Genomic DNA, 25,712 nt, shown 5'->3' with positions numbered 1-25,712 from the left:
AGCCAGTCTACCCATGGGTCCGGGAGAAAAAAGAAACAAGTTGAGTGAATGCATAGCATAGCCTTTCTTTCATGGGATAGAGGTACAGGGAAACATAAAATGAATTGAACGCAGCTGATAAAATTCCTGGTGACTTTTCTAGAGTGTAAAAGGGAGTATAGATTGTTTCTCTTGATATCTTGAAAGAAAGTGGGGAACGTGGATCTTTATCTTGAGAAGTTAGTGATCTTGGATGGCCAAACTTTTCGTTTACCTGATGATGCTTTATAGTTTACAAAATATAGAGCACACATCATTTTATTTAACCCCCCGCCCCACCACCACCATACGCCTGTGAGGTCAGCAGGACAGATGTTGGATCTTCCTCTTACAGATGGGGAAACAGGATGCTTAAAGAAATGGAATAATTACCTGTGGCCACACAGCTGGTGCCAGAGTAGCACCAGGTCTTCCCTGCCCAGAAGAATGGCTTTCCCTGCTCTGGCTGCTTCCAACTTTCTGAGCTTACCCCAGAATACTTATCTCAACATCTTTTCCAGCTATGGTTTCTTTTAAGACATGGTACACCAAAAAAAAGGCCTCCTATTTTGACCTGTGGGGGCCTGCCTGCCACTTCACTTTTGGACAGAATTTTCTGGGCTGTGGATAAAAATATAATGAGAAACCAGTGGCACCCTGGGTGGGACTTCATAGTCTGATGCTTGAATATAACCATCTAGGGCAGGAACAGAATAGCTTCTTTTCATTATTGAATAATATGCTTTTTTTTTTTTTTGGTTTGTAATTTAAAAATAGTTTTAGAAATTATAAAAAGTGATACATGTCTGTTGTAAAATAAAAATTTAAAAACATGAAAAAGTTTAAGACAGACTTTAAAAAGCAACAACAGCCAGAAATAGAAATTCACAGCATTTGGGTATATTTTCTCCCAGGATTTTATACGCATGCAGTTTCTAAAATTGTGATAATTTTCAGTTCTCTGATCTGCTTTTTGCTTAATATACTTCATGGTATTTTCCCACCATTATATATTTTTCTAAAATAGGATCTTTAATGGTAGCCTAATATTCCATTATATAAATACTACCCATATATGAATATGTCCTGATTTATATAACCAACCATCAATTATTCGAGTTTAGGTTTTTACTACTATAAATAAAATTCTCTGGTGCACATCCTTCTACCCAGGTCATATTTTCAACACATCCTGTGTTGTGCTAGCTACACACTCACTCATGTTACACAGACAACTCACATTTCACCTTCCAGGGCCCCAGAGCACTTGTAACACGTATCAGGCGCTAGTTAGAAGATTCAGCTGCTGCACAGCACTGGTGAGTGAGGACAGAAGAACTTGGAACTGGAGCTTTCATATAAAATATCTAGAGTATGGGGAAAGTCTGTGTAGGGGGTGGGGGGCTGAATAGGCTGCTTAAAAGGAAGACTGGGGATTACTGGTACATTTAAAATAATGTGTGCAACAATTCTTTCTGCTCTTCCGTCCCCATGCTCCACCTCAGAGGAAAAAGAATTTCCTGTACAATAACAAGTGTCTATAAGCTCTCCCAAGTGCCAGACACTATGCTGTGTGTTGGTTGGGGCTCCTGCCATGGGCTGGAAACCCAGGCTCCTGTCCTGTAGTCCTTAGCAGAGAAGGCAGGGGAACTATGTGTTATAATCCAGGGAGGTGCTTTCAAGTATAGACAGATGCCCAGTGTGCTCTGAGAGCCTGCAGAAGGGCTTGAAGTCCAGCCCATGGGGCAAGGGTGTGTTGATGTGGCCAAAGGCAGGCACAAAGGTGATTCACGCAGCTACCAACTTGAGATCATCCTGGATACATTCAATTGCTTCTTTCCAACTCAGAACAGACTAATTTCTGCATTTCCCCTGAGCAGTAGTTAAAGGGATCAGAGGAAATCTCTCTGGGATAAAGAGATTTGGTGCCTGGTAAACCAATGTCCCCGTGTTGTGACTATGTTATCCTCATGCCCTGGGGTGGGGGCTCCGGGTCTGGCTAGACTGCGTGGCTCCTCTTATGGACATCTCCCTGCAGTAAATATTCTGCAGTTCACAGTCTGGCCAGCTCACCAGAGATGGTTGACTGCTCTGAAAGCTGACCTCACTTTTCCTGCTCACCCTTACTCCCACTTCCCTCCCCACAGAGCAGATGGTCCTCTGGCTTAGTGCCAAAGTCTTTCTCTGGGCAGAGAAGTACTATCTAGACTTTGTTGCTGCCAAGGGCGCTGCTCCACACCAGCAAACCTGGAGCCTGTAGAAGCAAGGGAGAAGAGGACGCTGTTCTGCCATTTAAGTTCAGGGGGATGACAAGAATGAGGACGGGCTTTGCAGCAGTGAGCAGAGTAAAACCTCTGTATGGGAGAGAGGTGTCCCTCAAGCCCCTCAAGTTCCCTGTTTCCCACAGCACTGTGTGTCTGTGAGAGTGAAAAAGTGAAACTGTTAGTCGCTCAGTTGTGTCCAACTCTTTGAAACCCCGTGGACTTAGCCCGCCAAGCTCCTCTGTCCATGGGATTCTCCAGGCCAGAATACTGGAGCGGGTTGCCATTCCCTTCTCCAGGGGATCTTCCCGACCATTTGCAGGCAGATTCTTTAATCCTATGAGTCCCCAGGGATGCAGTCTTCAAAGGCTGCAGTAGGAAGATTTCTTGATTCTCTTTTGCTAGATCCTTCATGTTTCTCAATTACCTCCAGAAAGAGTGGGAACCTATAAGCATTGCAGATAAATAAGAATCTATCCAGACAGGTAAGAAAAATAGTAATTTGGGAAGCATTGAGATTATATAAAGACAAACTGCAGATAATTTTTTTCATTAAATATCATAGCAAGTTGATTTCACAGAAGTTGACAAGGTGGACTGTTTCAAAGAAAGATGTTCTTTATTAACGTACAGACATTTAACATAGTCACTGCAATATTCTAGAACTTTCATTTTATCACATGAGTTTTAGCTTTGAGAAAACATGTCTGGATTAATTTCTTGTAGTTCACCACAGATTAATTATAAACCTCTTTTGAATGGCAACTGCTTTTCCCCAATTTACATTTATTACAGGAAATACAGGAAAGACTTTACACATAATACTCTAATCACAGAATGTTCGTGTTAGAATCCACTTCTGTAGGATAGTAATTGCCTTTTGCACCATGGTGGGAAATTTAGAGATGGTTCTGCCTAGTTCATGAGCATGGCTCCACCAACTGTTGAATCTTCTTTTAGTTGCTTAATATTTTAGTCTCTTTCCTTATGAATGAAATCCCTACCTTGCAAGAGAACAATTTTTTAAAAAGTATGAACATATTTTATGAACTATAACGTAGGGATCCCAATATCATCTGTCTAGAAACCAAGGCTGAGAGATTTGAAGTTTCTTTTGGGTAGAGTATCCTGATTCTGTTTGATGTCTTTTGTTTCTTGAGAACATAGATTTATTTATTCTCGTGTCTCTGACAGCAACTAACATATATAAAAAAAAAGGGCTACTCATTAGGGAAAGTTCCAGTCTCAAGGATACACTAAAGTTGTTTCTCCTGACTGGCCTTAAATTTAGGAAAAAATTCCAGGGGACAAGGCCTATCTAGACCTCAAGGTTTTGGGTGGAAACCACCAGTTAATTGGCTCCAAGCTAACCTTTAACCTGAAGTATCTTAATGATAGTAAATCCTTGGGTGCGATGAAAGTAGTCCAGGTGGTTTTTGATGTCACACTCAAAATAGGGACATTTGAAAGGGCTAAAGAGTTTTATTTTATGAGACTTTGATAAACTGAAGTTGTCAAGAAAATTCAGGAATACGTTAAATTAATCCATAGGTGGTAAATCCATGATGAATCCTTAACGTGATGAGGTATTCAATGTGCATTCCTTGATTTGAGGATATGTGTTTGATAAAAGTTATCCTGCTTTCTCAAAAAACATCCATTAGAATCAATGTTAGGAATAATTCCAGACTGAACTCTGGCTGAAGTCATGTGGGATTGTCTCATATCTTTAGGAGTTAATTGTGTATAGTAAGCAGAGGCCTGGGCTTCCCTGGTGTCTCAGATGGTAAAGGATCTACCAGCAATGCAGGAGACCCAGGTTTGATCCCTGGGTCTGGACGATCCCCTGAAGAAGGAAATGGCAACCCTCTCCAGTATTCTGGCAGAGGCACTTTTGGACTTTGTATTTGAAGATACAGGCAGGAGCGAGGCAATAGCAGCACCAACCTGAAAGCGGCTCCAAGCTTGCTCAACTGTGGGATCTTGGCGGTATCCAGGCCTTGGTCTTCTGAAGTCAGAAGCTCTGGGAAGACTTGGTGCTGATCCTTTTATAGAGGACTTCCAGGTGCCTTGGAAGAGGAGGGTGGACTCTGAGGCTCACTCATGTGCCAGTGCTCAGAGGCTTTGACTGTGATGGATCTATGGAACCCAGAAGCACATGGAGAGTACAGCTGTTGCCTTGGGGGATGAGGTGCACACATGTTCTTTCCTCACTGAGCCAGTTTTCACAAAGGAGTAGGGCAGGTGTCTGCTGTGTGTTAGTAGTGGAGGATTTCCATTCATGTTGTTTGCAGCCCTACACAGTCAGACGCCTGTTCCTGAAATACACAAAATGCCTTTCTTGGGCCAGCCCTAGTGCCAATTTGCTGCTGCTCTGTCCAGGCAGGCCAATAACATAAAGTGTTGCGCTTTGATAAACTATGACATCAGAAAGATCATTCGACATCATGAGATTTTGTTTTCTCCTGTTTATAGATGGCCAAAAGGGTGTTATTTATCTTTATGCATTTTGACAAACCTGGGCACAAGAAAAGGGATCAATTTGTATCTTCTGTCATGGACAGAGCATTTCTCAAGAATATGGTGCTCAGGGTGAAATTCTGAAAGAAGTATGGGCAGGGCCATGGGCTGACGGGAACACTCACACTTCATCAATAAATTTCAAAAATATTTTTTACCTCATCATTTACTTGGGTGGTAGGCTGAATTAGTGTGTGTGTGCTAAGTCTCTTTGGTCATGTCCGACCCTTCGCAATCCTATGGACAGTGGCCTGTCGGGCTTCTCTGTTCATGGGATACTCCAGGAAAGAGTAGTTGGAGTGGGTTGCCATGCCCTCCTCCAGGGGATCTTCCCAGCCCAGGGATTGAACCCTTGTCTCTTATATCTCCTGCATTGCCTGACAGGTTCTTTACCACCAGTGTTATCAGGGAAGCCCGGTAGGCTGGAAGGGGACCTTCAAAGATGTTCATGTCCTGATCCCTGAAATCTTACAAAATAAAAGAGGTTCTGCAGATACAATAAAGTTAAGGATCTTAAGATGGGGAGATCATCCTGGATTATCTGGGTGGTTCCAATGTAATCATAAGGGTCCTTATAAAAGGGAGACAGGAGGAACAGTGTCAGAAAGAGAAGATGTAAGGATGGAAGCAGAGGTCAGATGAGAAAAGGTACAACTTTGCTGGCTTTGAAGATGGAGGAAGGGGTCACAGGCCAAGCAGTGAAAGCAACTTGTAAAAAGCTGGAAAAATCAAGGAATCATATTCTCCCCTAGAGTCTGCAGAAAGAAGTCTAGCCCATTTTAGATGTCTGACACCCTGGACTTGATGGAGTAAAGAATGGATGTGCATGCTGCTATATGCTGCTAAATGTTCAGTAATTTGCTTCAGGAATAGGAAACTAATACACCTGGTAAGCACTGGGTAGCTGTGAAGCTTGGTAGGAGAAGTTAATGAGGTATATGGACCAAGGAGTTGCTGTGGAAACCTGCAGGACGGCCAAGAACATGGGCTTTTCATCCCACACAACAAACTACATTACCCGGTGGATCAGACAGTGCATTAGCAAGTCAGATTATTTCATTTGGGTGCCTCCACAGAATGAGAGGTTACTCATACTGCGCGGTTGGTTTTCAATTGTCTCAGATTTCCCTATTGTTATAGCATCATAATAACAAGCACGCCACAGCCCTCTCCATCAGCAGCTAGTAATTACCATTATGTAAGTATCTCATACTGTTGAAACTGCAGAAAACATTCCAAGCTGGGGAGTGGGAGGGTGAGGAGAGACTTGGCAGGAATATCTGTAGCAGGAAGCCCATCTTCTCTGTCGTGTCTGTTGTTCTGATTGAGGGGTTTCACAGAACTGCCCCAGTATTCAGTCTTATGTCATCTGGTGTTTCGAGGGTTCACATGAATGTGAAAGCACCTTGCCAACTGGAGAGCAGAGGTTGTTAGTGGCTATCCTTTTCATTCGGCAGGCAGAAGACAACCACCGGAGATTTTGGAGCAGGAAAATGGAAAGATTTCCCTTGTTGACAGCAGGAGTTCTCAACTAGAATCACTTAGGAGCTTTATAGAAAAATACTGGTGCCTAAGCCACAGTCCAGACCAATGAAATCAGAATATCTCAGGTGGGACCCAGGCTTTGGTTTTAACTGCCAGGGCAAAGAACCCCAGCTTTAAAGAACCATTTATGTGGCAGTAGTGTAATAAGTATAGGGAAGAGAACAATGCAGATAGATAGACAGACAGACAGATAGATGATAGACAGACAGTATATTCTGTGTCCTAGGGCTGCTATAGTAACATTGCTACAAACTAAGTGGCTTAAAATAACAAAAATTTATTGTCTCGTGGTTCTGGAGACTTGAAGTCCACAATCAAGGTGTGTTGGCAGGGCTGTGCTTCCTCTGAAGAGTCTGTGGGAGAATTCTTCCGTGTCTCTTGCAGCAGGCACGCTTTGGCTTCTGGCTGTGTCACTCCAGTCTCTGCCTCTGTCTTCACATGGCTTTCTCCTCCATCTGTCACTTTCCTCTTATTATAAGGACACTGGTCATTGAATTTAGGACCTGCTTTAATCCAGTATGATGTCATCCAAACCTTTAACTCATTACATCTGCAAAGACCCCGTGTCCACGTAAGGTCACATGCTGAGGCTCAGGGTGGACATGAATTTGGGGTGACGGTTCCTTTGACTACAGATAGATAGATGCCAGCCAGACAGCTGAAAGATGACGGTAGCATCGAGGAGGTGAGCAACCCGTGCTTGTTCCTGCTGATCCCACTTCTGAGAAACGGGAAGGTGCAGATGTTCACAGCTGGTCAACAGTGGCACATTCTTGTTCTGTCCTGTGAATAGAAGATGGAAGGGAAGGGGAAAAGATACAAGGGGCAAAATAAAGCAGGGGAGAAGGTCATATCCATACACCCTTGTACAGATGGAGAATACTTCAAGTCAGATGAAATGAAAAAATATTCACATGTGTTTCTTTGTGGAATAACAACCTCCTCTTCTGAACTTACACATATAATACCGTTATGTGCTTTTATACACACATACCGTTATGTGTGCTTTGACAGCCATTGGTATGCATATAAACAGTTCAAGCGCTCCTTGGGGTATGTCAGCTTATGCTGAGGACCTACCTAATTGACCAGTGCAGGAAGCTTCCGTTCCTTTCCTACTGACCAAGCTGATCCCTGGGGTTAGGTTGGTGGAATGGTTCGTGTTTTGTTTTGTTTTTTTTTCTTCAGCAATAGTTCTAGGGTCCAGAAAGAGGCTAAAAATAGTGTGTAGGTGCTGTGCTACTTAAAAGCGTTTCTTATTCTCCCCGCTGGATCCTTTGGGTGGGAGGGAGGTGAGAAGCAGTGAGAACGTGGCCCACCCTCTCGTCCAGCTCCCCCGGGCCAGGCCAGGGTGGAGGGCAGAGCTGGGGATGGATGCGTGAGGGAGGTGAAGTCCTCACAGAGAGAAGATTCCCTGGATGGGGACCCCTTTTCGCAGTTATCTTTGTTTTAGACAGCATCTCATCTCCTCTCCCATTTGGGCCATCCTCCCAGCCCTGGTTTACTTGGGCAAAACACTGGCTTTCTTTGTAGAGCTGAGGAAAGGAACTCAGGAACACCCACTGTCCACAGGTCCACAGTGAACAATGGCTGCTGCTTTTTTTTAATGACAAAGTAAACAGATTCTGGGGAGGGGGGAGTCTGAGACTGCTACTCATCAGTGATTTTATCCAAGTCTCAAACAATGAGAGACTGGATGTTGGGTCACGCTAGATTTGCTGTTCATGCACTGGAAATAAAAGTCCAGCTTCCTTGCTTACAGCGTGACCTTGAGCAGGCTTTTTACTGTTACGCGTCTGTATTTTCTCCTCTGCAAAGTGGCCAGTTGCAGGGCTGTTACGGTGATTATATAAAATGATGTATGTCGAACACTTAGCATCATGTCTGACACATGGTGAGACCTCGGTGAAGGGACTGGAACTTTGAGGGCCATCTTCCCTCAGTCAACTCAGGTTCCCCAGACTCAAGACTGCATGGAATCACGGTGCTCTTTTCTGATGTAAAAGCAAGTAGTGAATGAAAAAACAAGGCCCAAACCGTAAAATGGTATCAAGCTCGTGAAATAAATGTCACCCAGCTCAAACAATGTCAGCACCTCCACGTAGGACCAGAAACCAGCTTTCCGTATGTGCACCACATCTTATAAGAGAAGGTCACATTCTAAACAGGTTGATCTCATCCCACCATTAGTGAGTAAATTGATAAAATATTGAAAGGCTCATGCACCCATTTTTCTCTACTTTTGAAGACCTTTTTTGAAAAAGGAGGGGCGACAGTGTATAAACATGAATAATTTAAAATTCTACAGAACAGTAGAATGGTAGCATTTGAAATAACCCAAAAGAGTAAAATCTCATTATTCTGAAGTTAATTTGAAATATGAGGTTATTCAGTCCTGATTCATGACTCCTCTTGGACAAGCACTTTGAAATAGTCCTCAGGTTGCTCATTCTTGCTTTCCTTAGTTTACACATCGAATAAAATGTAATATTCTAGCTTTCTTATGATCTGCTTATATTTGTCAAATATATCTTTCTTTTGAAATTATTACATAATTTGGAATCTTCAATAACTTGGAGATTTCAGGTCTGCTCCTTGCCTACCCCACCCCAGGCACACACCTAATTAATTTTAAATTGAGATTTTACTATGCTAACAGTCTTTAGTGTGACAAATTAGCATGCCTCTATCTTATAGAGGTATTGGTGAAGATTAATTAATGAGTCATATATTTCAGATGCCTAAGTCACTCCCAGGGAGTAATTACGTGTTTGGGAAGCATATTAGTCACCATTTTTAGGACTCTGAAGATCACTTAGTGCATTGCTGCTGCACCAGTGGCCACAAAGAGTTAACATACTCTTTCAGTAGCTTATCTGAGTGCCAGAAGGACTGAGAAAAAAGGTACCATGTGAAAAGCAAGCATAGCAGCAGACCTGTCATATACTCAAGGCTGTGACCAGGAGTTTTCTAATTCCATGACACATCTGAGCGAGTCGAACAGTTTCCATCACTTTAACAAGCCTGGTTTCTCTTGGTCCCTGTGGCTCAGACTGTGAGGATCTGTATCAGTGGGAAGACTGAACCCATTAGCCTGTTCTTGACAGGCTGCCTTTTTGTTAAAGCAAACAGTCCCTAGAGACCCCAGGGGAAGCAAGATGGGAAGGCTGCCCTTGTGAGTTATAGATGATACACCAAGGCCCAGAAATGTCAAGTGACTCACCCAAGGTCACACAGCAGCTTGAACATGCCAGAGCTGAGATTCAAAGAGCTTCCTGTGTACTGGCCTTTTCCATGCCCTCTGTCCCTCAGGGGAAGGGACCAACTCCTCAGATTGGTCCAACATTTCCCATCTTGGGGAGGGCCACCCACAGCAGCACACTCTGTGAACATATCTTTGTGGGCAGTTCTGGGTCACTTGGACTCACAAGTCCACGTTCAAATTGTATTGCTCTGTGCATTTGTGTAAAAACGAATGCCCCACATCACATCTTCTCACTGGGAGGTGGGGAGACCAGTGGGGACAAAGCTTGAGACAAAGCTGGGCCAAAAATCAACAAAAAAGGCTGTGGAGGCAATGCTGCCACCTAGTGAGACATGTTTTAGCTCATCTGAGAAACAGACTGAACAGGCCTAATACTGGGACTCTCATCATGAATTATACTGATTTCCTAAGATTAATAAATGGCAACAGGGCCCCTTCCATGTTGATAGTATGGTCTTTATTGAACAGAGTAAGTAGATGTTTAAATTCTATGTCCTAACACATATGCTTTCTCATTTTTTTATTATTTATTTACTTTTGGCTGTACTGGGTCTTCGTGTTTTGTGTGGGCTTTCTCTGGTTGTGGTGAAAGGAGGCTACTCTTCACTGCAGTGCTCGGGTTTGTCATCGCAGTGGCTTCTCTCGTGTTTGAACCACATGCTCTAGGCACATGGCCTCAGTAGTTGTAGCTGGTGCGCTCTAGAGCGCAGGCTTAGTAGCCATGGCACATAGGTTTAGTTGCTTCGTGGCATGTGGGATCTTCCCAGACCAGGGATCAAACTTGTGTCCCCTGCATTGGCAGGCAGATTCTTAACCACTGGACCATCAGGAAAGCCCCCTAACACGTATGCTTTAGAAAGGGCTCTGTTGGCTGAGGTCTCCAGTGAGGATGGAACTCGGTTTGGGGTAGTGGATGGGGCACCCAGGTCTGCCTGTAAAGTCTGGCTCACCTGCTTATGTGCTGAGTGACATTTTGCCACACAAAATATCAATATCCACTTTTATATCTCTCTCCTAAGATTGTCCTAAGGATTAGGTTCACTTATTCTGAATTTGTTTTTAGTTCTAAGCACTGGATTAATGAAATTTTACACACAGACACACACACACACACACACACACACTTGCAAAATGAGATCCCATACTGAGAGATTCTATAAAATCGACCTGTACTGACTACTCCTAGAGAATGACTCGCTGCCTTCCTGCAGCCTAACAACACACTTAAAGGCGAGGTAGATATACCTGGGGGCTTCTCTGTTGACTCAGATGGTAAAGAATCTGCCTGCAACATGGGTGACCCAGGTTCAGCCCCTGGGTTGGGAAGATCCCCTGGAGAAGGGCATGGCTGCCCACCCCAGTATTCTTGCCTGGAGAATTCCATGGACAGAAGAGACTGTCAGGTTGCAGTCCATGGGGTTGCAAAGGGTTGGACATGACTGAGCGACTAAAACACACACACACACTCACACATACATACTCACACACACACACACACACACAGACATACCTGGAACAACACACATGCTGCTGCTGCTAAGTCGCTTCAGTCGTGTCCGCCTCTGTGCGACCCCATAGACGGCAGCCCACCAGGCTCCCCCGTCCCTGGGATTCTCCAGGCAAGAACACTGGAGTGGGTTGCCATTTCCTTCTCCAGTGCATGAAAGTGAAAAGTGAAAGGGAAGTTGCTCAGTCGTGTCCGACTCTTCGCGACCCCATGGACTGCAGCCTACCAGGCTCCTCCATCCATGGGATTTGCCAGGCAAGAGTACTGGAGTGGGGTGCCATTGCCTTCTCCAGGAACAACACACAAAAGCCTGGAAAAAAGTGATGGAATTGGTGAATTCAGAAATCTGAGGCAGTCCTGTATCTGAGGTCAGTTTCCAGCTGTCATAGCATGACAGTTATCTTGAACATGGCTATTTCCCAGGGCTCACTCTGTAGCTTCAAGATGTATCAGAACCTATTTCAGCTAAGATTGTGTATTGGAGTTTTTGTTGACAACAACAGTTGTTTTGTTTTCCTCTAAGGACAGATTATATTTTCCATCTAAATAGCTTTTTTGATAGAATGTTTCAATGGTGTAGGTGCTTTGAGGGATTAATCGCTGCTGTTCATTAGGTGGCTCATTCCCTCCAGACACTTCAAAATCCAGGGCTGAGTCACAGTTTATAAAACTGGCCATTTAGCAGCAGCAACCATGCTGTTGAGCCCTTAGGAGGTAAGAGAGGGACAGAGCAGAGGAATGAAAATTCTTGTTCACACATAATGAGTAGAAAAGATGAGGGTAGCTGGTGCTTCGTGGAAAAAATGAGGAGCAGGAGGCTCTGGCCTCTAACAAGGGTGGTTTGGAAGCTTTACTATTTTAGAAAAAGGGCTCCAGATCCATTTATTATTGAGGAAGAGATACACTGATTTGTTGTTGAGCGTGTGGCTGGATGGCTAAAATGGGCCGTAAGTGTTTCAGCCATTGAAATGGCTTTTGCTTTGGGAACGGTGGAGATGGTAGAGTGCAAAGAACCACAAATCTTAATTTTATCCCCACTTCTACCACTTACTTCATTAAAAAAAAAAATCTTTTGGCTGTGACACATAGCCTGTGGGATCTTAGTTCCCCAACCAGGAATTGAACCTGAGCTCCCTGCAGTTGGGCTTCCCTAATGGCTCAGATGGTAAAGAATCTGCCTGCAATGTAGGAGACCCAGGCTTGATCCCTGAGTCTGGAAAATCCCCTGGAGAAGGGAATGGCAACAACTCCAGTATTCTTGCCTGGAGAATTCCATGGACAGAGGAGCCTGGTGGGTTACAGTCCATGGGATCACGAAGAGTCGGGCACAGCTAATGGATCAACATTTTCACTTTCCCCTGCTATTGGTAGTGCGGAGGTTTAACCGCTGGATCCCCGGGGAAGTCTTCCCACACACTTCATGACTGTGGGTGGTTTCTCTATTTGCAAAGAGGAAACTGGAGCTCCCCCTGCCCCCCATCCTGCTCTCAGCTGTGTCAGCCTATGAACAGACAGCTGAGCTTTTAACATTTTGTATTCTCCTACTGGGGTGCTCAGCCATTTCTAGTATCATTTCTCTCCAAAGTTACCAAGTTCATTGTCTCTCAACTTGACAGCTGTGTGTGCATATCAATGATCTAGAGTTTCATAGTGATAAGAATAATAATCACAGCTGACAGTACTGAGTTCTCACCACACGCCAGGCACTGTGCTCACTGCGTTGTGTGTTTTCACTCAGGCTTCACAACCCTTTGGAGTAAGGAGATCATTACGCCCATTTTAAAGATGAGAAAACTGAGGTACAATTTAATGTGAATAGACACCACCTTAATGGAGGAAGCCCACATTTCTGAATGCTGAAAAATTTACTCAACAACTATTTTGTTCAGTGTGTAGTTATTTGTTGAAATAAGTTTGGTAAATTGCATTTCTATAAGTTCATAATAACAAGTTTTATATTAATAATAAGCTAGAGGGAATTCTGTTTTTTTGTTTTGTTTTGTTTTCTGACTTTAATATTAAGCAAGTTCTATTCTGATGATTCTCCTTATTTAGTTACGAATCCCCAGTCTTCATTCTCCTTACCTTGCCCACGTGTCCCTTCTCTCTTTTTCCTTCTTCCATTTTTATTTTAAATCACACAATCATCCTCTTGAGAGTTCTAAGACTTAATTATATAGGTTATAAATTATTCGTATGTTTCACCTCATTCTACCCCATAATCTCATTTTATTATGGTTTATTTGCATCTCTGAGAATGGGTGGGCAAAGGAAATAGAAGGACTTGCAATGAAAATCGGTCAATTTTATATCACTTGTTAGCAATTCACAGAAAATATTTGTCAGAAAAGGTAATGGAAACTAAAATACAGTAATTAAAGAGGAAGTCACAAATTTAAAAATCACAAACATTTCAACCTCTTGAAAGTAGTTGCTAACGTCTAACTATATAATAGGCTCAGTGGTAAATGGCATAATGCAGCATTTGAGGTTAATGGGTATAAATGTATTAATTACAGTAACTATTCATTAAATGTTTTATAAGGTATGTATTTTCCTGGGTGGATGTGGAGTGGGAGGAACTGATTCTTGCAGAGCCCAGGTCTTCTGGCTCTGGTTCCATGTCTTCTCCACGGTACCATTCTGTCTTGTCAGTACATAGATATGAAAAGCAGCATCACTATGTTATAATCACATACATTTATTCATCCATTCAGCAAAAAAATAATATTTTAAAATATTTATTTTAAAATATTTTTTAAAATAATATTTAAAACAATAATATTTAATATTTTAAAATATTAAAAAATTTTAAAATAATATTTATTTATTTCTATTTTTATTTTGGGGTGTGCTGGGTCCTCACTGTTGTGTGGGCTTCTCTCTAGTCGCATTGTGTGGGCTTCTCTCTAGCTGCATTGTGTGGGCTTCTCTCTAGTTGCATTGAGCAGCGGATATTCTCCAGCTGTGATGCTCAGGCTTGTCATGGTGGTGACTTTTCTTGTTGTGGAGCACAGGCTCTGGGGCATGCCAGCTTCAGTCATTGTGACATGTGGACTCAGTAGCTGTGGTGCCCAGGCTCTAGAGCCCAGGCTCGATAGTTGTGGCTCATGGGCTTACTTGCTCCAAGGCATGTGGGATCTTCCCAGATCAGGGATTGAACCTGTGTCTCCTGCACAGTAGGCAGATTCTCTACCACTGATCTACCATGGAGGCCCCCCAGCAAACATTTTTTGAGACACACATCTTACCCTACTAGTTCCTGGGAGTACAAAGCACAGTATTTTAGACAGCTAAATTACGGCTTTGCCTGTTAGCAGTGTTACTTGGTGTAGAAGGTCGGTGAGGCGTGATGTGCTGTTCTAAGTGGCTCTCCTTGACCTGCGTGCATGTGTGTGTGTGTTGGGGGTGTTGGGGGATGTAGACAGTTGTGTTCTTACATTGGCACTGAGTGACTCCTGTGTCCCTGATGATAGGCAGGCTCTATTACCCTGACAACGGGTGGTGGGCTCAGGGGGCTCCTGACGCCCAGCTGGGGTTGCAACTATGAGGAAACTAGACCCTGACCACCCACAATGCAGAAGAATCTTGTCCCCCCGCCATCACCGACCCTGATCTCAGTGTCCATAAACACTACAAGGGTCACAAGGATCCCACTAACTAGATTTGCAACTGGTGTTGGCATTGTTTCCTCCTTTAAACAACCTCCTTTTTAACACCATCCATTGATAAGATAAGTGATGAGTAACTTCATCAGCTTAACCTATGACAGAGATCACTAATCATCTTGTCACTCCCTGATCCTAGGAGGAGAAAGACAGTTCTGTCGAAGAATAGATTTAAGTCAGTATTTCCTCTCGTTCAGTGTTTTGAGACACTCACAACATGCCAGGTGTCAGGGGCTGAAAAGTACGGATGAGTGAGGCGTAGCTCCCTGTACTTCCCAGTGAGACATAGTCTGACATAGGTCAGACTGGGGTCAGGGCCAGGGCAGAAGCACAGACGCCACGCTGCGGGAAAGCAGAGGGAGCCAGACAGGAGTCCATCCGGGAATCTGGAAAAATGCATCTTCATATTGGTTACTTACATAGCTATGAATTAGATGAACTGTTTATTTAACTGAACAGTAATCCAGAAATAAAGAGTAAATGCTGTATTATTGGAGGAAGTAGAGGTATATTATCTCGCCTAGCTCTTGATTCCACTTTTAAAAATATCTCTCTGCTTCCCTGTGTGCACGTATTAGTAGCGGGTGGGGCTGCCCTGACAGCTCCCCGGAGTGTGACCGGGTGTTGCTGTGGCCCTGGGCAGGTGGGGTAGGAGCAGAAAGCACCGGAGATCAAGTGCAAGTCTCTCTTTCCCCCCTCATCCACTTCACCCAGCCTCTGGTCATTCATCCCGGAGATGTTGAGTCCTGGGCTCCTGTTACCAACTTTGGTCTAATATGTATTTATATTTTTGAGGCTCGAATAGGTCATTTTGAATCCTCGAGTTAAAAGATCCTCTGGTTCCATGCCTCCCACTTCAGACACTGAGCAGCAGAGCTGTTTCCTGTCTTCCTAGTCTTTCATGGCTCATCTGTATGAAAACAAAGGTGTGATGTGGAAACTCTTGAGACTGAGATGTTTAATCTTGCAGGACAAAGGCCCATGATATGAACATTTTAGTATTTTTATCAAAGTGTTGAAAAAACACTTTCTGAGAAGATCTACCCAGTAACTTTCTGTGTGTGCACATGTGTTCAGTCTGTCCAACTCTTTGCCACCTATGGATTGTACCCTGCCAGGCTCCTCGGTCCATGGGATTTCCCAGGCAAGGATACTGGAGTGGGTTGCCATTTCCTTCTCCAGGGGATCTTCCTGACCCAGGGATTGAACCCAAGTTTCCTGAGTTTCCTGTATTGCAGGTGAATTCTTTACAGTGAGCCACCAGGGAAGCCCTAGTAACTTTCTGAATCGATACGACTGGAAGAATAGAAAAATAGCTCACATTGAAAATGTTTTTCCTTGAAAAATAATACTAAAGTGACTATTAGAATCATGTACTTTTATTTACTGAAGAAAAAATGGCTCCTTTAAATGCCTAGTCACATAAATGTCACAGTCCTGATTTGCCCAGATTTGCTCTTTTTTTTCTCTTGCCTTGCACATATGATGCTGTTAGCATTTATCGCCATGTTTGGAAACTGCCAAGATAATGACTGTGTTAATTAATCTGGTCCCATGTATTTTCACCATCAACAGCAGCATGACTGAGTGGGCCCCTCATCCCTTCCACATCTGTCTCCCGCCTTCCCTGGGGAGGAGCAAGTCTGAGTCATCATGGGAAGATGGCTCCTGGGCTGTTCTTCGTGGGGACAGGCATACCAGCCCTCCTCACAAGTACCTTTTGTCACCATTAGGCATCTAACCTTTCAGGTTCATCTGTCCAGAATTATATTTCTGTTAAGAATGCTGCTCTCAGTCTGTGCTTATTCTAGGAGGGCAGATAGCCAGGCAGTGGGTTGATTCTGAATCTTGGACCTGCCCACAGAAAAGCTACTGTGGGGTGTGAAGTGTGCTCCTGTCTCTGTAAGTGTGTCTCTGTAAGGTGACTTGGAACAGTGAGCTTTGGACCCTCCTGAGTGAGACTTCCAGTCAACAAGAAAGCCTATTTCCAGCAATGTCATTCGCTCTCAGATGGGGGAGGATTTCAGTTACATCTAGTGCTTAATAATTCAAGAGTTCATACTGTCTTCTCTTAAAAAGCTCATCTTCATGTATGCACATGCACACGTCCTCTCCTGGCAAAACTGAAATAAGGTATAATTTATCTACGTTTACTACTTGAATTGACTGACAAAGAACTGTAGCTTATATTACATCAACATTAAAAATGAAATAATTCAAGCTCCTTGTACAAAACTCCTTGTACAAAAATGTTTATCTGTTGAAGTGATATTTGAATTCCGTAAGTATCTGAAGCAGTACATTGTGTTTTGGAAGAATGCTTAAATTACTTACAATGTTTACAGGATCTTGGTTTCCCAACCAGGGATCAAAGCCACGCCCTCTGCAGTGGAAGCCTGGTGTCTCAACCACTGGACCACCAGGGAAGTCCCTTTATTAGTTTTTTAAATCAAAGCTGTACATGCTCGTAAGTTAAAGAGTTAAATCATTTGACAAGCTTGATACGAAAGACACGTCCATGTAGTGGGCATTTCCTGCTTCTAGAGGTCCATTAATATTTCTTTCCATAGCATATCATTTCTATGTTCCTACTAGCTTGATTTAGTTTTAGATTACCTATTACAGTAACTCTCAACATGTTCTCTGTGGATCATTTGAGTCCCAAGATCCTTTTGTTGGGTCTGTGAGTTCAAAACTATTCTTATGTACTATTTAGACATCTTTTGCCTTTTTTTTACTGTGTGGATATTTGCTCTGATGGTGCAAAGGCAGTGATGGGTGAAACTGCTGGCATGTCGGCATGAATCAAGACAGTGGTGCCAAACTGTACCTCTAGCCACTGTATTATTCATCATCATGCATGTGGAGTTTTTTTAAAAAGTGCGTTTTCACTTAAGAATGTCCGTGATGAAGCAATAAAAATGATGAATGTTGTTAAACCTAGAAATATGTGTTGAAATGTGAAGTATTTCAGAGACGTTCAATGGTTGTCTTGGGGAAAAGCACTTATGGGGTTGTCTGAGTTGCAAGCTACTGGCCTTCTCCTCCCTGCCACTCCCTGGTGGAATACATTTTTATATACTTGAAAGAATAATGAGTATTTGGCAGACATTTTCTCAAACATGAATGCAAAAGCTTGCTACTTAAGAGGAAAACAGCTGATGGGGTTGGTTTACCAATGGTAAAATTCGAGCTTTCAGTTGAAGTCTCAACTTTTGGAAAACTTGATTTTGCCACCATGGCAAAGTTTCTCAACACTTAAAGACTTTTCTGATAAGATTAGTGGGGATATTAACAAAGGTGACTTTTTAAATATTGTATAATGCAATGTGTCAACATCTGGAAGATATATATAATTCAGTAAACCAATAGTTTCCAAATGACCAATGCATTATGTTATAAAATCTTGTAACATAATATCCATTCAAAGTGAAAGATAGCCTAATGGATATTAGTTTTTCAAAAATTAGTTTTTAAAAAATTACTGAATATTTATTAATGTGAATTCAGATTGCTCATTTCAGTGAACCTTTAAGAAACCACCATTTGTCAATTTTTAGTGTAGTATCAAAGAAGAATGTCGACAATTATCTGAAAAGTTTATTAAAATAGTCCTCCATTTACTAACCATGTATCTGTAAGAGGTTGGATTTTCTTCCTGTGTTTAACTGAAACAACATCAGTTCAGTTCAGTTCAGTTCAGCCGCTCAGTCGTGTCCGACTCTTTGTGACCCCATGAATCACAGCACGCCAGGCCTCCCTGTCCATCACCAACTCTCGGAGTTCACTGAGACTCACGTCCATCCAGTCAGTGATGCCATCCAGCCATCTCATCCTCTGTCGTCCCCTTCTCCTCCTGCCCCCAATCCCTCCCAGCATCAGAGTCTTTCCAGTGAGTCAACTCTTCACATGAGGTGGCCAAAGTACTGGAGTTTCAGCTTTAGCATCATTCCTTCCAAAGAAATCCCAGGGCTGATCTCCTTCAGAATGGACTGGTTGGATCTCCTTGCAGTCCAAGGGACTCTCAGAGGTCTTCTCCAACACCACAGTTCAAAAGCCTCAATTTTTTGGCACTCAGCATTCTTCACAGTCCAACTCTCACATCCATACATGACCACAGGAAAAACCATAGCCTTGACTAGACAGACCTTTATTGGCAAAGTAATGTCTCTGCTTTTGAATATGCTATCTAGGTTGGTCATAACTTTTCTTCCAAGGAGTAAGCGTCTTTTAATTTCATGGCTACAGTCACCATCTGCAGTGATTTTGGAGCCCCCCAAAAATAAAGTCTGACACTGTTTCCACTGTTTTCTCATCTATTTCCCATGAAGTGATGGGACCAGATGCCATGATCTTTGTTTTCTGAATGTTGAGCTTTAAGCCAACTTTTTCACTCTTCTCTTTCACTTTCATCAAGAGGCTTTTGAGATCCTCTTCACTTTCTGCCATAAGGGTGGTGTCATCTGCATATCTGAGGTTATTGATATTTCTCCTGGCAATCTTGATTCCAGCTTGTGCTTCTTCCAGCCCAGCGTTTCTCATGATGTACTCTGCATATAAGTTAAATAAGCAGGGTGACAATATACAGCCTTGACGTACTCCTTTTCCTATTTGGGACCAGTCTGTTTTTCCATGTCCAGTTCTAACTGTTGCTTCCTGACCTGCATATAGCCCAGACATAATCCACATAACCAAAACAACATAAACTAGGTATTAGGTTTATGAAAATGTAAAACAGTATCAATCTTCTCATTACATTTTTTAACTTGGGTAAATAAATGTATTTCATAAAATATATTATTTATGCCAACATATAATTAGCTTATTTTTATTTAATATATATATATATTTAAAGTTTTAGTTTAATTTCTAAAATAGTGAATATTGATAGATTTAAGGGAGAGCAACCTGTCCAGACTGTGCAGGTCATGAATTTGGAAAAGAAGTCTTGAGGATTATGTAATAATCATTTTAGCTAATACGTTTGATTGTTTTAAGGACAGAGTTATAGAATACAGAGGATAGCTTGGGGTTGAATTAATGATAAATACATGGAAAACTAAGCAAATTGAAAAACAGAAATATTACACAATAAAACTCTTTTTAAGAAGGATCTTTTTATGATCCTTAATAATTTTAAGATTGTGAAGTTTTCCTGAAACTGACAAGTTTGAGAATCACTGACCAATTGCTTAACCACTGAGGAACATTAGGATTTAATTTTCTTTCACCACCACCCACCCCATTCCTACACCACAGATATGCTTATTTCTTGCCTTCCCATTGCTCCAACAATTTTGATTTGATTATTGTGATCATATAAAGGCTATAGAAAGGTATTGCCGTGACATTAAAAGGGTATTTGCAGTTGATCCATTTAACTGTGGTCCTTTTCCTTTAAGTATACAAGAGGGGTAAATTTTGATATTTTGGATCTGAACTATCTCTATTCTTTCTTGACATTTAATCATTTTTGGCTAGAAGAGACCAAGTGGCTCAGTGCTAAAGAAACCACCTGCCAATTCAGGAGACCTGGGTTTGATCCTTAAGTCAGGAAGATTCCCTGAAGAAGGAAATGGCAACCCATTCTAGTACTCTTGCCTGGGAAATCCCATTGACAGAGGAGCCTGGTGGGCTACAGTCCATGAGGCCACAAAAGAGTCATGCAACTAAACAAGAGTTCTAGATTGCAAGTCAGTTTCCCTCAGAATTGTAAAGGTATTTCTCTAGTGACTTTTTAAGCATTCAGTGTTTATGCTGAACATCTGAATCTTGATCATTTATACACAACATTTCTCATCTCTGTCTCTGCCTTTCTCTTAAGGAATCTTTTATCCCTAATGTGAAATTTCGGAGATGTCTTTAGTGTGGATCTATTGTTATCCATTGTTCTTGCACTTCATGGGCCCTTCTATCTACAATCTCATGTTAGCCTATTCTAGGAAACTTTATTTCTTTGAAAATTTTCTTCCCCTCCATTTCCTTTGTTTATTCTTTCTGGAGCTCCTATTATTAGGTCTTAAGGTCTGAGCTCCTATTATTAGGTCTTAAGGTCTGGTTTAAAAAAATTATCTTTGCTTTTCTATCTGCCAAACACTTTTTTTCATTTTCCCATATTTTCTGGAAGATTTCTTCAATTTTATCTATTAACCATTTTATTAAGATTTTCATTTTTGCTATCATATTTTTAATTTCCAAGAGCTTCTTTTTGTTGTTATTGTTCTTCTCCAAATTTTCCTTTTTTAAATGGCATTCCATTCTTGCTTTGCTGTTGTTAAGTCGCTTCAGTCGTGTCCGACTCTGTGTGACCCCATAGATGGCAGCCCACTAGGCTCCTCTATCCCTAGGATTCTCCAGGCAAGAGTACCGGAGTGGGTTGCCATTGCCTTCTCCAATGCATGAAAGTGAAAAGTGAAAGTGAAGCCACTCAGTCGTGTCCAACTCTTAGCGACCCCATGGACTGCAGCCTACCAGGCTCCTCCATCCATGGGATTTTCCAGGCAAGAGTACTGGAGTGGGTTGCCATTGCCTGCTTTATGGATATAATATTTTCATTCATCTCTCTGAGAATATTATTGAAAGTGGGTTTTGTTTTGTTCTCTTTTAGTTTTATTTCCTCTGTAGTCTCTCTTTCCTTAAGATGGTTTTCTTTTTCTCTTTTGTCTTAGATGCTTTCTTCAAATATTTGGTGCTCCTTGGCTAACTGATCATGTTTATGAAGGAGGCACAAAATAGGTGAATGGGGGAGCGTGGAAGGGGATTGAGTCTGGTCTTACCTGTGCAATGACCTAAAGGAAACATTAAAATTTTTTTCTTTAGTTCTTTTCTTTGGGGTTGTTCCAACTCCCTTAGAAAAGACTCTTCTTCTAACCTTGTGGGTGCTAGTTTTCTGGGACCTGAGAGGAAGAAGACAAGAGAGATCTCAAACTCGGTATGTAAACTTTGAGTTAATTCCACCCCCCCCCCCTTAATTACTTCCCTACATATAACTGCGCTTAGTGGGTTACAATCTAGAGACCCTGGGTTTTATCATCTCAGAGAATAAACCTTTAGACTCTGCCAGGGTGGGAAGGTACAACCACCCAGAGCAGAGAAAGGGATCTGGAGTTCTAAGTACTTCTTTTTTTTTTTTTCCTTTTTATTCTTAAATTTTATTTAAATGTATTTATTTATTTATTTTTAATTGGAGGAAAATTGCCTTACAGTATTGTGTTGGTTTCTGCCATATATCAACATGAATCTGCCATAAGTATATATATGTCCTCTCCCTCTTGGACCTCCCTCCCACCCCGTACCGCCCTTCTAGGTTATCACAGAGCGCCTGATTTGAGCTTCCTGTCTCAAACAGAAGATTACCACTGGCTGTCTAATTTCACGTATGGTAATGCATGTGTTTCCATGGTACTCTCTCAGTTCGTTCTACTCTCTTCTTCCCGCTCTGAGTCCACAGTCTGTTTTTTGTGTCTGTGTCTTTCTTGCTGCCCTGCAAATAGGTTCGTCAGTACCATCTTCCTAGATTCCATATGTATGCATTCATATATGATACTTTTCTTTCTCTTTCTGACTTATTCCACTCTGTATAATAGGCTCTAGGTTCATCCACCTTATTAGAACTGAATCAAATGTGTTCCTTTTTATGGCTGAGTAATATTCCATTGTGTATGTACCACAACTTCTTTATCCATTCATCTGTGAAGAATGGACATCTAGGGAGCTCTAGCTACTTCTTAAACAGAGTTTAAAAATCAATCCCTTTGGCTTAGTTCAATCACATTTACTTACAGTGATGCTGTCAATTCTTGAACCTTTTAAGGGTTTCAAGGTGTAAACTGGGTGGTTTGCAACTTGACTATCACTGGCTTGGGACTCATCTTTCTTGGGTCTGCTGGGTTAGTTACTACTCATCTATCTGGGTTCCAGCTTACAAAATTATATTGCATTTGCTTCCTTTCTCATTTTCTTCAGCCTTGTAAGTTTCTATCCTCTTAAGTACTCTTTATTGTCATTTTATTAGGGTTTTAGGAAAGAACAGTTCTAAGTCCATGTATTGAACCCACCAGGTTTAACCAGAAGGGTTATTTTTTTTTAATATTTAAAAAGCATAAAAATAACTTTCATACTCAGTATTAAAATAAAAGTACCTTTTGTATTATATTAGTAGATGAATTTGCTAAGACAAAGAAGCATTTATTCAGCTTCTATTTCTTGAATAAAGTTATTTATTTATTTTAAGAAATTTACCAGTATCTGCAATATATAGGCATAACAGAAAAGTAAGCAATTTGATTTTGGTTCCAACCTTGAACAATCATAATGTAATATCATGTTCAAACTCAAGTAGATGTGAGCAGATATATGTGTTGAAGATAAAGAGACTTTGGGGGCACTTCAAGGATGTTCTGGTTTTTCAGGATGGAATTTTTTATGATCTTGATTCAGTTGACTAGTTCATTGTCTTCTTTCCATTTTATTTTCCAGAAACAGCTCATGTTATGCCATTAAAGTAAAAGATAAGTTTGGTGGTGTGGTGGCGACAAGGTCAGGAAACTATGGACCTTCCTTGTTTGCTAAGAAGCAATCCAGGAGCAGGCAGATTTCCATAGACTCTGCTGCCTGGAAATAGACCCTACAGACCCAGAGGCGTGCTAGAGCCCATAGCTGGGCCATGGGGGGAGAACTTACACCTTTAGAAATGGGCAGTGCTGCAAATCAAGATATTTTTCCTGGTCTTAAAATCCTTACCAGTACATCATGCCTAGACCTGATGTTACTCTCAGGGCAGCCTGGTGAACTCCTAAAGCTTCATAATTATGTCACTGTTGTTCAGTCGCTAAGTCATGTCCGGCTCTTTGAGACCCCATGGACTGTAGACTGCCTGGCTCCTCTCTCCTTGGGATTCTCCAGGCAAGAATACTGGAGTGGGTTGCCATTTCCTCCTCCAGAGGATCTTCCCAACCCAGGGATCAAACCCACATCTCCTGTATTGCAGGCAGATTCTTTATCACCGAGCCACCTGAGAAGCCCCAATTATGTCATTATATCAACATTATAGACATTGTATTTACTTGTCCTACTGTCAACAAAGGTCCATCTAGTCAAGGCTATGGTTTTTCCAGTGGTCATGTATGGATGTGAGAGTTGGACTGTGAAGAAAGCTGAGCGCCAAAAAATTGAGGCTTTTGAACTGTGGTGTTGGAGAAGACTCTTGAGAGTCCCTTGGACTGCAAGGAGATCCAACCAGTCCATTCTGAAGGAGATCAGCCCTGGGATTTCTTTGGAAGGAATGATGCTAAAGCTGAAACTCCAGTACTTTGGCCACCTCATGTGAAGAGTTGACTCATTGGAAAAGACTCTGATGCTGGGAGGGATTGGGGGCAGGAGGAGAAGGGGACGACAGAGGATGAGATGGCTGGATGGCATCACCGACTGGATGGACGTGAGTCTGAGTGAACTCCGGGAGTTGGTGATGGACAGGGAGGCCTGGCGTGCTGCAATTCATGGGGTCACAAAGAGTCGGACACGACTGAGCGACTGAACTGAACTGAACTGAACTGTGGCCCAGGGAGGCCAGGTGAAAAAGTGGGAAAAATACAAAATTTGGAGCCAAACAGCTTGACATTTAGATCCTTCCAGACATTTAGATCTGGCTACTTCTAGCTCTGTGACCTCTAGCAAACTCCTCTCAGCCTCATCTTCACTCTCTGAATCTGTAAAACAGAAACCCTATTTTTACCTAGCAGGATTGTTATAAAAATAAACAACAGAGAGTCTGCCCTCCCTAGGTACATCCTGCAGGAAACCCTGGCTCTGTGGGCAGGTACCTCTGGCCTGTTTCTGTTTCCCAGCAGGGTTGTGACATATTAGGAAGGACCCTCATTTTTATAACAAAATAATGAACTTTACCTTTTGTTTATTTGGTCTCTAAAATGTATGAAACCCCTAATTCAAGGGTGGCTCAGAGGTTAAATCGTCTGCCTGGAATGCGGGAGACCTGGGTTCAATCCCTGGGTCGGGAAGATCCCCTGGAGAAGGAAATGGCACCCCACTCCAGTACTCTTGCCTGGAGAATCCCATGGAAGGAGGAGCCTGGTAGGCTACAGTCCCTGGGGTCGCAAAGAGTCAGACACGACTGAGCGACTTCACTTTCACTTTCACATACTATACTCACACAAGAGTATGATCTGAAGCTTTTTTCTCTCTAGGACTCAGAATCCCCGAGGATGGGAAGTTTGGTTAAGGGTCAACAATTTAAAATGGGCTTCCCAGGTGGTGCTAGGGGTAAAGAACCTGCCTGCTAATGCAGGAGACGAAAGAGACATGGTTCGATCCCTGAATTGGAAAGATCCCCTGGAGGAAGGCATAGCAACCCACTCCTGTATCCTTGCCTAGACAGCCCCATGGACAGAGGAGCCTGGTGGGCTACAGTTCATAGGGTTACAAAGAGTCGGACATGACTGAAGCAACTTAGCACAATTTAAAATAGGACTTAAGTTATCCAGCTATTCTAAGTTACATTTTGGAATAAGGTTAAAATACTGAAGAAGATATTTGTGTACTTGTACCAAATCAACTTAACCCTTTTTATAATCAAGAATTGTGTCTTGATCTACCTTCAAGCTTTCATCAGAAATTACTACCAAAAAAAAATTACTGTAATTTTGCTCAGCATTTGCTGTGAATTTTGAGGAGGAACACTGATTATCCATTGCATGGCTCAATGTCCCTGGTTTCCAATGCCTTATACAAGACCTCTGTCCTTTACACAGGGAGTCACCTTTTCTCTCCCAAGGAACTGGTCTGTTTTATCCTCGTAATACAGAGTTGTGAGACTCAGAGTGTTTCTCTGTTGGTTTTGCACCAGGAACATTAGTGTCAAGTTTTAAAATCAGTCATAAAAAACGAGCAAACTTTTTGTTTGGCATGTTAGA

At 42.2% G+C, this 25,712-nt stretch overlaps 1 protein-coding gene across 1 annotated transcript in view; it reads left to right on the top strand.

Annotated features, from left to right (window-relative positions):
- The window catches only part of KIF26B (kinesin family member 26B), a 517,632-nt gene that overhangs the window by 196,134 nt on the left and 295,786 nt on the right, over positions 1 to 25,712 (top strand). The window lies entirely within an intron of this gene.

This window comes from Bos javanicus, chromosome 16, assembly GCF_032452875.1.
Source record: "Bos javanicus breed banteng chromosome 16, ARS-OSU_banteng_1.0, whole genome shotgun sequence".
NCBI lineage: Eukaryota > Metazoa > Chordata > Mammalia > Artiodactyla > Bovidae > Bos > Bos javanicus.
The sequence above is the reverse complement of the archived record's forward strand: the minus strand, read 5'-3'. Positions and strand labels throughout refer to the sequence as shown.